Source organism: Malurus melanocephalus, unplaced genomic scaffold (assembly GCF_030028575.1).
Source record: "Malurus melanocephalus ecotype Western Australia unplaced genomic scaffold, MMel_1.1 scaffold_472, whole genome shotgun sequence".
NCBI lineage: Eukaryota > Metazoa > Chordata > Aves > Passeriformes > Maluridae > Malurus > Malurus melanocephalus.
Window position 1 is genome coordinate 67,387 of NW_026623704.1, and position 11,460 is coordinate 78,846.

General features: G+C 44.0%; 1 protein-coding gene across 2 annotated transcripts in view; it reads left to right on the top strand.

Moving 5' to 3' along the window:
• Positions 1 to 11,214: 11,214 nt before the first annotated feature.
• The window catches only part of B4GALT4 (beta-1,4-galactosyltransferase 4), a 26,141-nt gene continuing 25,895 nt past the window's right edge, over positions 11,215 to 11,460 (top strand). For both annotated transcript variants that reach the window (XM_057380816.1, XM_057380818.1), the window contains exon 1: positions 11,215 to 11,394. The gene's annotated coding sequence lies outside the window, so the exon portion shown is untranslated. The remainder of the gene's footprint in view (positions 11,395 to 11,460) is intronic.

Genomic DNA, 11,460 nt, shown 5'->3' on the forward strand with positions numbered 1-11,460 from the left:
GGGCAGGAGCCGCGGGGCGGGGCAGCGGCCGCTCCGCGCCGCCATCTTGGTGGTGGCACCAAAGCTCCGGCGCTGCCGCCGGGCCCAGCTCRCTGCTGGGGCTTCTCAGGCAGGCGCTGCCTCTCCATGTTTGCTCCAGAATCACAGGTTAAAACAGATCCGGAAAGCTCCACACAGAATCACACAATCCATGAGGTTGGAAAAGACCTGAGATCATGGAGGTCAACCTATGACTGATTACTACCTGGTCAACTAGACCATGGCACTGAGTGTCACGTCCAATCTTTTCCTTAAACACCTCCAGGGACTGTGACAACACCAGCTCCCTGGGGACCCGATTCCAATGTCTAATCATCCTTTTAGTCGAAGAAATTCCTCCTAAGGAGCAATCTAAATGTCCCCTGGCACAGCTTAAGATGGTCCACTTGTCCGTCACTTGTTGCCTGGGAGAAGAGACTGATCCCCATCTTGCTACAGCTTCCTTTCRGATGGTTGAGAGAGTGATAAGTTGTCCCTGAGCTTTCTCTTCTCCACGCTAAACAATCCCAGCCTGCTCAGGAGCTCCTCATCAGACCTGTGCTCCAGACCCCTCACCAGCTCCACTGCCCTACTCTGGACTTGTTCCAACACCTCAAAGCCTTTCTTGTAGTGAGTGGCCCAGAACTGGACACAGTACTTGAAGTGTGGCCATGTTTTGCATCATAACATGCCATTTTAACAAATAATAAAATCATAATTAACTGCTTCATTACAGCCAGCACATCTATTTATCCCATGGCTGAACTTCAGGAGCTGAAAAGCCTTGCTGCTATTGTCACACTCAGCCAAGGTGGAGAAGGCCCATGTTCCCATCTGAAACCAGCACAGTATCCACCCCTTATTCTGTGCTATTTRCATCATGCTCASYTTCCAYRGTTCCATTTATCCCAACACCTTTCWTGTCTTTTGGTGTATACACACAGATATAATTCCCTAAGTCCATCAACCATCTCTATAAAATGTTGGTTGAGTTCATTTTGTCCATGACCTTGAGAACCTTTTGTGGTAACAGTCTTTCAGGGCAAGAAAGATGGTGTGTGTTGATGGACTGTTGCACGGTAAAGCCAGGTCTGATTACAAAACCATTGCACTCATCCAGATTCATCAAAGTTCATTCTTTATTAATGTGATGATCAAARGGAGTTGGATTCAGATCCCTAAATCCAGAGCTGGTGAAGACAGGCACTGCAAAGTGCCTAGTGTGGTGATTGGCATATCACCACCATATAAGTGATAACACACAGTCTTACATAGCAATTACATGAAACAGTTTAATTAATTGTAATTCTCATCCAAAATCAGATCCTCTTGAGGCACATACCAGACTCACCCATCTTTCCATGTTACCCACCAAGTGCACCCAAATCCTTGAGTAAAAGCAATCCCATGGATTGTTTTTGCCTTTGCCTGAGGCAGGAATAACCCAGAKKTTTTYCCCCAGCRTATTTTTTAWGTGCACTACTRGAAATTCAGCCCRKTCTCCAGTATGTAAAAGTTTTGAYTGAGCAGTGCCAGCCTGACTGACAGATTCCCCAGTGCTGACTAACCTGGTGGCTTTTGCTAAATGTTTGAAGATTCCACCACTCATTGCTCTCARTGCAGTCTTTAACAGTTCATTGAATTGCTGAATTTTTCCTGGAGGCTGGTGTGCAATAGGGTGTGTTATATCCACTCAAYATTATGTTTTTTGTCCCAGTTGTCTATAAGGYTGTTCTGGAAATGAGTCCCATTGTGTGACTCAGTTGTTTCTGGCCTACSAGGTCCCCAAAAGACTTGCTTTTCAAGGCCCARGATAGTTTTTTGGATGACARTATGGTGCTCAGAATATATTTTCAGTCCTCCAGTAAGCAGGTGGCAGATTTGTGGGAGTGTGATATATTCTGTCTGCCAGGCCTCCTTATATTTACATTTCAGCCACTGTCCTTCATACCAGAGAGTCTTGAACCACTTGACTTAATTGCAGCAAGCTTCCCATTCATGGATAACCTGTGTGACAGTGTCCATGGTCAAATCTACCCCTCARTCATGAGCCCATCTATAGCTGCATTTCTTTTTTGATGGCCTGAGACATAATGGGCCCACCAAGCTATAAATAATTCACCCTTMTGTTGCCAATCCAGATCCACCTGAGCCACCTATTTGTTGTTTTGATGTTCTGCAGCAGCCTGATGCAGGTATATGAGCATTTATGTGACATACCTTCACGACCAGGTTCTCCACCCAGGCAGCAATATCCTGCCACAACRCAGCAGCCTAGGTGGGTTTACCTCTGCTCTGCGAGTTACTCTGCTTCTAACACTATAACCACCTCCACAGGGCATTTGCCATCATCCCTGAGTCAGCAGAGAGGTAAAGAATTGGCCTTTTGTCTCATTCAACAATGTCTAAAGCCAGCTGGATGGCTTTCACCTGTGCAAACTTACTGGATTCACATTCTTCTTCATCAGTTTCTGTGACTTGTAGGGGACTCCATACAGCTGCATTCCACCTCCTGTGCTTTCCTACAACATGTCAGGGACCAYCAATAAACAGGGCATACTATTTCTCACTTTCTTATAATTTATTATGCAGTGGGGCCTCTTCACCACATGTCACCTCCTTCTCTAGCTATGTTCCAAAATTTTTACCTTCTGGCCACTTTCAAGTTCATTATCASTTTCAAGATTCCTGCATGCCTGTGGTTTCCTATTCCTATTGCTGTGTGATCAGTGGTACCCTACTTATTCCATGTAGCATCAGCTGTCTGAAGTGCAGAGGAGACCTTCCCTTTGAACATCCAGTTCAGCAGAGCTAACCAGGGTGCCAGAAGGAGCTGTGCTTCAGTACCAATCACTTTTGAAGCAGCTCAAACCCCTTCATAAGTGCAATTATCTCTTTTTCAGCTGAAATGTAGCAGGCCTTAGATCCTCTGTATCCCTGGCTCCAAAAGCCAAGGACTCAATATCAAATCTTCCATGTGCTTTCTGCCAGAGGTTCCATGTAGGGTCAATCTCCATGGCTGCAGATTTCTAGCATCTTGCCCTGCCCAGRYTGGCCCAAGGGCAAGRGCTTTTGCATGAACWATCTCCTGTTTAATTTGTTCAAAGACTTGTTGCTGCTCTGAGTCCCATTTATTACCATTTTACCATTCTTCTTCTGGATCACTTGATAGAGAGGACTGACTATAATTTAGTCAGGAACTATAATGGAGAATCTACATTCTCCAAAACCCCACAACACCTAAGAAAGCTTGTGCTTCTTTCTTGCTGGATRGTGGGKRYGTAGCTGTTGTTTTGTTGATCACACTCATCGGGATCTAATGATGTCCATCTTGCCTGGGTGACATATAACAGGCCTGGACACTGACCAAATGCCAGGCACCCATGACAGCCATTCCCTTGCTCTCCCCTGCCACAGGCCAGGCAGAGGGGAGAAAAAAAAATTATGAGGTGGACATGAGGTGAGAAGGACTGGGAGAACACTGAGACTTCATTGGCAAAATAGGCTCAACTTAAAATTACAAAGTGAATTTATTACTAACAGAGACAGAGGAGGATAATGAGAACTAAAATAAACCCTTAAAGACACCTTTTCTTCCCCCAACCCCTCCCTCATTCCTACAGACAATACAGGAGGACAGGGCATGGGGGTTTTGGTCAGTTTGTCTCCAGGCTCTTCTTCTGTGGCTTAGGGAGAGGAGTCCTTCCCATGCTGTGCTGTGAGGTCCCTCCCACAGGAGACAGTTCTCCGTGACCCYCTCTGATGTGGATCCATCTCATGAGCAGCAGTAATCCCAAAACTGCTGTGAGTCCCCTCCCATGGGTAGACAGTCTTCCCAAAACTGCTCCAGTGGGGGTCACTTATCCACAGGGTGTAGTCCTACAAGGACAGGCTGCTCCAGTCTGAAAGCAGGAGTCTTCTCTGTCCACTGGAACTCCCACTGGACCACAGCCTCCTCCAGCCATCCACTGCTCCAGCATGGGCACCTCCCACATGGGCTGCAAGTGTGTGCTCTGTATCCCCTGTGTACCCCATGGGCTGCAGGGCCACAGCCTGATCCACCACGGTCTTCACCATGGCCTGTGGAGAAAGCCCAGCTCTGGCACTTGGAGCACCTCCTCCCCCCCCTTCTCCACTGGCCTTGGTGTCTCTATGTTGTTTCCCTCACATGTTCGCACCTCCTCCTCTTCTCTGGCTGCAAAAGAACTCTGCACACTTTGTTTTGATTTTTTTCTTAAATATGTTATATCACAGAGGTGTACTAACATCTCGAACTGGCCCAGGCTTGSTCAGTGGCATGTCCTCTTCAGAGCCATCAGGGATTGGTTCTGCTGGACATGGTGGAAGCTTCTAGCAGCTTCTCACAGAGGCCATCTTTGTGCTCCCCTCCCCCAAGCAGGCCAAGCAAAACCAACACAAACATCTTCCTTGAATGGATACTTTTCYTTCATGCTGAACAGGAGTCACCTCCAGAGGCTGAGGACTTTTTGAATAACCTTTTCAATACCTCTTTCCCTGGAGACTAACCCCAGATGCTTGGCTTCCCTACTCTCTAATTCTAGGCCACTAGTCCCATTATCCCAGCATTGTAATAGCCAGATCATAATGTGCTCACCTGGACAACAGATTAAATGTTTTCCTGTAAACCATAACTCACTGAGTTACAGGGATCAGTGGTGGTTACATTTTGTTCTGTTTCTTCCTCCTTTTCCTATGATGGCCCTACATTTCCCTGTTTACTAAATGAGCTGACTTTGGTGTYCATTTCTTCTTGTCTATAGGGCTGACTGACACTGGCATGGGTTGGATCTCTGGTTAGCTGCACCGACTGTCACTGGAGTTGGAGTAGTACCAAATGCTTTGCCATCAGATCCAGAGACCATCTCATCCCCTTGAGGTACTGAAGAGTGTTGAACAGGGATCAGTAAGCAAGGCCAAGCCCCAGCACATTTCAGTGATTTGTGCCTGTCTGGAATTGAAAGGGTAACAGCATACTTTTCCCAAATATTCAATCTGCACTGGTTCAGACAGAAAATTCCMAAACTATTCTAGGTACTTGCCACATGCTGTTGCACACACTCTGCCACTTTTAGCTATCCAAACTCAGGGAATTCTCTTGGCAGCATTCTCAAATAGTTGTTTAACCATAAACAAGACCTGAAACACATTCAGCATTCCTGGAAATAAGACCATGCTGCTTTCAACATCCCAATGACATTCAAAATTTTCAAAATCCTCAAACATGACTGTAATTAGCCTGAGAGGAATGGGGAAAGTGTGGAAGGATGTCTCCCCCTTAGGCTGTCTCTCCAAGGAAGAAAGACAAAAGGTGTGATTATTGGTAGCTCCCAACAGATGGCTCTCAAAGAACAGAGGTGAGCAATGCTGAGTACACACACCAGATCAGTCTTACAAGTGCTATTTCTATCGTATCACAAATCAGTATTACAGAGTACAATAAAACGATAACCTAAGCCCACACCTCAAAGGTGATAAAACCAAGACAGGGAACACATGCTGCAAGTAAAGTGCTGCATAATACAGCCCCCCGAGAACAAGGGCAATGACTGAGAACAAATAAATCAATATTGTGACCAGTGACTGTTAAATCAATRCAGTGAGTGCTTATAACAAATCTGTTTTAACATGCTCTAGTCAGATCTTTCGTTAACTCACCCTCAGTGCCTCATGTTGAGTGCCAAAAAGGATGTTGACACAGCTAATACCAGCTGGCAACTAAGTACCACCCAGAGTCACTGCCCCACCCACTCCGCAGTGGGATGGGGTGCCCAGCCGGAAAAAGGTAGAATCAGTGGCTTGAGATAAGAACGGTTTAATAGTTGAAACAAAGTGAAATCTAATACTTATGCAACGAGTAGTAATTGCAATTAAAACAGAGATAACAGAAAGAGAGAGAGAAATAAAAGTCAAGATAAGAAAAATCAACACACTACCAGTCACGCACAATACAGTTGCTCACCACCCACTGACTGATGCCCAGCCTATTCCCTAGAAGCCACCTGTGACTCCTGACCAGCTTCTTCCAGTTTATATACTGAGCATGACATTCTATGTTGTGGTGGATGAGATGGTATGGAATATCTCTTTGGCCARCCTGGGTCAGCTSTTCTGGCCATGCTCCCTCCCAGTTTCTTGTGCACCTGCTCCYTTTGCAGAGCATGGGAAGCTGAAAAATTCTTCACTTAGGGTAAGCAGTACTTAGCAACAACCAAAACATCATTGTATAATCAAAATWATCCTCATACTAAATTCAAAACACAGCACGGTACCRGCTACTAGGAAGAAAATTAACKCTATCCCAGCCAAAACCAGGACAGCTGTTCTGTCTTACTTTTAAAACAAATGTCTGGAAGGGGCTCTGGTAAAGTTTTATTAGCATATCAGTGTGATTTGGCTTGTTTTGGATAGAGAATTCTCCCTGTTCATCCCCTGCCAGCGTATCAGGGTCTGTGCCTCATGCATACACTTTCCTTCCTTCTGCCTCAGCAGCATTTTCACGTAATTTCTGTGTCTACAAACTGGATCACAGCTGCTGCTCAGTGAACAGACCAATTGTGAATGCCTTACGGCCATCATACCTCAGTTTTGTACATCCTTCTCCCTGTAGCCACAGAAATGACCAGTGACAGCCCAGMTGTAGCAACAGACTGTGGCTGTAGTTCTGTCTGAACCTCTGTAATGCACACCTTCTACTAGGAAATCTGCCAAAGCATTCTATTGTTCCGGATCAGCTCAAAAAAAGATACCCAAAAGAACGAGTGAAATATTAAAAAAAAAAAAAAATTGTTCTTCCCCTCAGTCCAGGTGTCTCTAAGGCCTGAGTTACTTGCTCCAAGAGAAAGCTGCTCTTTGTGTAAAATATGCCCAGGAGATCTTAGYTGCTGGAATTGTGCAACAAACCACAGTAAAGTAGGAGACAGAGATCTGTGCTAATTCAAGAGGGTGAAATTTCTTCTCAGTCACAAATCCGAACACCAGTTCAACTCTGGATACATGYAGATGAACCTTACAGCTGCTGTGCATTTTGACTCAAAGAAGTAACTTTGTGCCATTTTTAAAAGTTAGGCTAATGACTTCAACACAATTTTGGTTGGATGTTTTAAAGGTTTACACACCCTCTTCTCTAACACATAATGTACTAATTGTTATGTCTACAGAATTCAATAAAATGGTAYGGAGACTCAGGTGTCTCATCTTTTCCTTTCTCATTCTTACACAGAAATGGTAATGTGGCCAGGTAATCACAGAGTGACAATTTATACCTGTTAGCCCTTGATATTGGTATTTCAGAAATAAATTGCATTTGTCTGCCAGGGTTCTTGTGTGCCATTCATGGCATGCTGTRTTTTTATCCCTGAATTCATCAGAGAGTTGCATGCATGTTTGTACCYTTGCTTTCCTCATACTTTCAAGGAAACTGTAATCCAGACTGAGCCAAGAAAAATAGTGCTGAGGAACTATGAGCAGCTCAGGCAGAATGAGAAAGATGAGACCATCCTTGCTAGGTTTTGTGAAATCCCCCCAGTTTTCTAACTTATCCTTGCTTGGGACCTTATCATAAAACACTGGATTGCATATGTGAGAAGCCTAGCAAAGTACAGAGGCCCAGGTTCAAAAGGACCCTTCTTCTTTGATTAAATGTGTTACTGCTGCAGAGACTTAGATAGAACATTCGTACTGAGTCATAACACCAATTCATCCACCAGCAAACACTAACAGTATAAAACTTTATATGCTCTTACCATATTTGATTTTCCTATCTGTTCCTTCCAAATAGATTAATGCCCTTTTCACCTACTTCTTGCTTCTGTTATGCTTCATGTCTGTTTTCTGATGTCCCTGAAAAAACATAGACCCCTTTTGCCACTCATTCTCCCTCCTGCTTCAAATCCTTTTCCTGTCTTACTAACTCCTCAGTTTTTCATCTTATCAAACACCCTCTCTATCCCTGCACTCCAGGGCTATTGCTGTCTGGGACATAAACAGGTGTGATCCTGAGCAGGAACAGTCCTGTAAAATTTACCCAGGGATACAGCTGTTACTTAACTCAAAGCCTTACCTCAATAAAGCAAGGACATAACGTCAGTCTTGTGTACACATGTTAGTGTTAGGGTACCACTAACAGTGTAGTTACAGTGTCATGAAATTCAGCATGAACTAATTGCTGGAATGTCCAGCGATTGCTGAGATGACTTTTGAAACTCTCTCTGTACCATATCTTCAKGAAAGAAAGAGTCACCATTGTTTCAAGAGCCCATGGCACCAGCTTTCTTCCAAACAATTTATCAGGTAAAAACCCCTGTGTTTAAACTGTGACATTGAAGAACAGAGATGAAAAGCTGCTTTCAAAATCTGCAGGAAAGAKCATCCAATGAGGACTTTGTATCTGCATCCATGAAAACAGGCCTCCTAAGCATCTTCTAAAGGTATGTGTTATAAACAAATTTATTTCAAGTCACTGATGTCTGCATGAGTAGGAAACTAACCTGCAGGGCTTCAAAATCTACTGCAGCTCAGCAAAGAGCAGCATTAATACAATCAGACCCAAATGACCCATGAACTGATCCTATTTGCTCAGAAATTCTGCCGTTTCTTTGGTGCAGTATTTTKATAAAGTACATCTGGGATTGCCAGWAAAAATTRGATGTAAAATTACATCCAGTAATTTTTTCATAGCAATAACAATTTGCTGGGAAGGATTTGATTTCTTAGGGAAACCTTTTATGTTGTGCTAGGTAAACCAATAAGATATCAGGTTTGCTGTCTGCCATCATTGCTGGTTCTGGACAGGAAAAAAGCCCAAAACTGATCTCTTCATCAGCTCAATGTAATAATGTTGCCCATGTACTGTGTGTCCTCCTCCAAACTGGAGCATTCCACTGAAATACCCACTGCTAAGTTTACAGATAATTATTTATTCTATGGCATTATTTCCACAACCAATGATCTTTGTTCATTTTCAAAGATTAAAAAAATATCATTTTACACTCTGAAAACCTTCAGTCACTGGGACATTTGGGGAAAACCCAGATTTGCACGTGGTGTGGAGCTCAATAATGGTTGATATTSTGRGTATCTTAAGTTCAGTCCTTGTCAYATGCYACAAGTCAGATTAAAATCAATAGCTAAAGAGCACACCTAGGACATCCTGGATATTTGAGRTAGGGGAAAACTTAAGGTTTGTTTAATTAAAGATTTTAGTTAGATGACTGAAGGAGACCCCAGACTCAGGGCCCTTCTCAAGACTGTTCCAAAGAGAGMAACGAGGTTTCATTTTTTGGAACAAGCATATTTAGTCCAGAGAAAAGAAACCTGGTCAAACAAAGTTAGACAAATGTTAAATTTACAAGATAAGAATGTTTGTGAAGGAAAACACGCAGAGAGACTTTTATAGAAAGTGCTTACATCAGTTAAACACAGTGTTCCATGGGCCATAAAGAGAGTTAATTGCTGTTCTCAGAACATTTCCCTGCATCCCCTCCCATCACTGAAATAGCCCAAGTTTCCCTTATAGCCCTGTGGCATGGTATTCCTGATGACTGCAAGTCCACACAATGCTTTGAGATCCTTTGCATAACACAGTTCATTTCTACCATCTTCACATATAGCTGTAGCCATCTCATCTCTCCCTTCCCTCTCCTGTGAGACTGCCACCACAGTAATTTCAGGTCTCATTGTTTGCTTCCTTCTCTTTGTTGGCCTGCAGGAAGAGTGATTTGATGTGTGCATTGGGATTTAAGAAACACACTGGTAAAATCTGTGGTATGAGTGTGGACTGATGATCTGGATAATGCCAATACACTATTGATAGGTCAAATAATGACTGACACTCTGTCACTCTCTTTGCAGAACATCTTCTGTATCTACAGTTCCAATTTACATGACACTAACAGAAACYTACTATATTTGAGACTGATGGACTCTGGCAGATTTGTTTACAATCAGGAAGTAGCATCTGGATTTGACAATTACAAAAAATCATAAAACCTGACTAAAACTACCAGTAGGTGCAACTGATACCATTAGAAAAGGGGTCACTCCTACAGTTACTACTGGACAGCTACTCACTCTCTTTTAATTTTGGATTAACATCAACACATTTTAACACTTACAAACAGAAGGAATTTAATACTATCCTTCATTCTTCCTCAGATCTAATTTCTGACAGTTTCATTGTWTTGCTCCACCTGCTTTCTTACTTTGTTAAACAGAAGCTTTCTCCCTCTCTGCTTCTTTTAATGGAAATAATTTCTCTCCACAGAAAAAGAYGAGTTTTGCCTTTTTCTTGAAAGACTTTCGTAGGGCTTGACAGCAGATTCCTTGTGGGTCCAGCTATATTCCAGCTCCTGGCAGGCATGTATGCAAGCTCACTCTGGATCAGAGTAGCACCATGGTCATCCCTACTGCTCCCCTTTGTGCTTTCCTTGCTGTTGTCAGTGAAACTGCTTTATTATTTGATCAAATAATTGGAAATAACTAGCCTCTTTGGCAGAAAGAGGCAGTTGGGTGTAAAAAGTTTGAATGGAGAAACAACCARTGTTAAGTTACAGCAATATGAATTTTGGTTAATCCATACAGTGATCTAATGTGTAYTGCAGGTGAAAACACCTTTGATTTTGAGGCTTTTTTCAAATATTAACTTACTAGTATCAGACAAAGCCTTTTAGCCATCTGCATGTGAGCACGCAAAAATTCTTGAATTTTTTTTTTTCACTCTTAAAAGTTCGGCACTAAAAGCCCAGTTCTGATTTCACTTAAGGAAGGGGAACACTATTCTCATTCCTGAGCAATTAGATTTTGGAAGCAGGCATCTTAAGTTCTTACCTGCAAGAACTCCTGCGGAGCCCCCACCTAATTTTTCACTGCAAAGAAGTGCTAAATATCACCAAGCCGCARAATCACAGAAYAGTTGGGGTCGGAAAGGACCTTAAATATCTCCTGGCTCCWCCCCACTGCCACGGGGAGGGACATCTTTCAGTAGATACGTTTTCAGAGGAAGCGAGGCTTAGCTTCTGACGAGAGCATCAGTCGTGCAAATTCTGTGATTCTCAAGCTCTTCGGATCTCCAAATAAAAAAAAAAAAAAAACCCAGGCAGTTCAGCATGCCCGTAAATAGCAAGAGCTGGCAGAGTTCTACCACCGCCACCGAGCCGCGCTGACAGAGCCTGCCGCGTTTTCTCGGGAAACCCAAAGCAAACAAGCGCCCGAGGCCCGCCGCGCTGACAGAGCCGTGCCTGCCGCGTTTTCTCGGGAAATCTAAAGCAAACAAGCGCCCGAGGCTCGCTGACCCGCTATTCCCGGGATGGCCCGGCAGCGGCCATGGCGGGAGCGGCGCTGAGGGGACCGTGAGGGGCGGTGAGGGAGGGGCGGTGCGGAGCCAGGGCGCCTGCGCGGGAGGCGGGTGGTCGGCGGGCCGGGGGC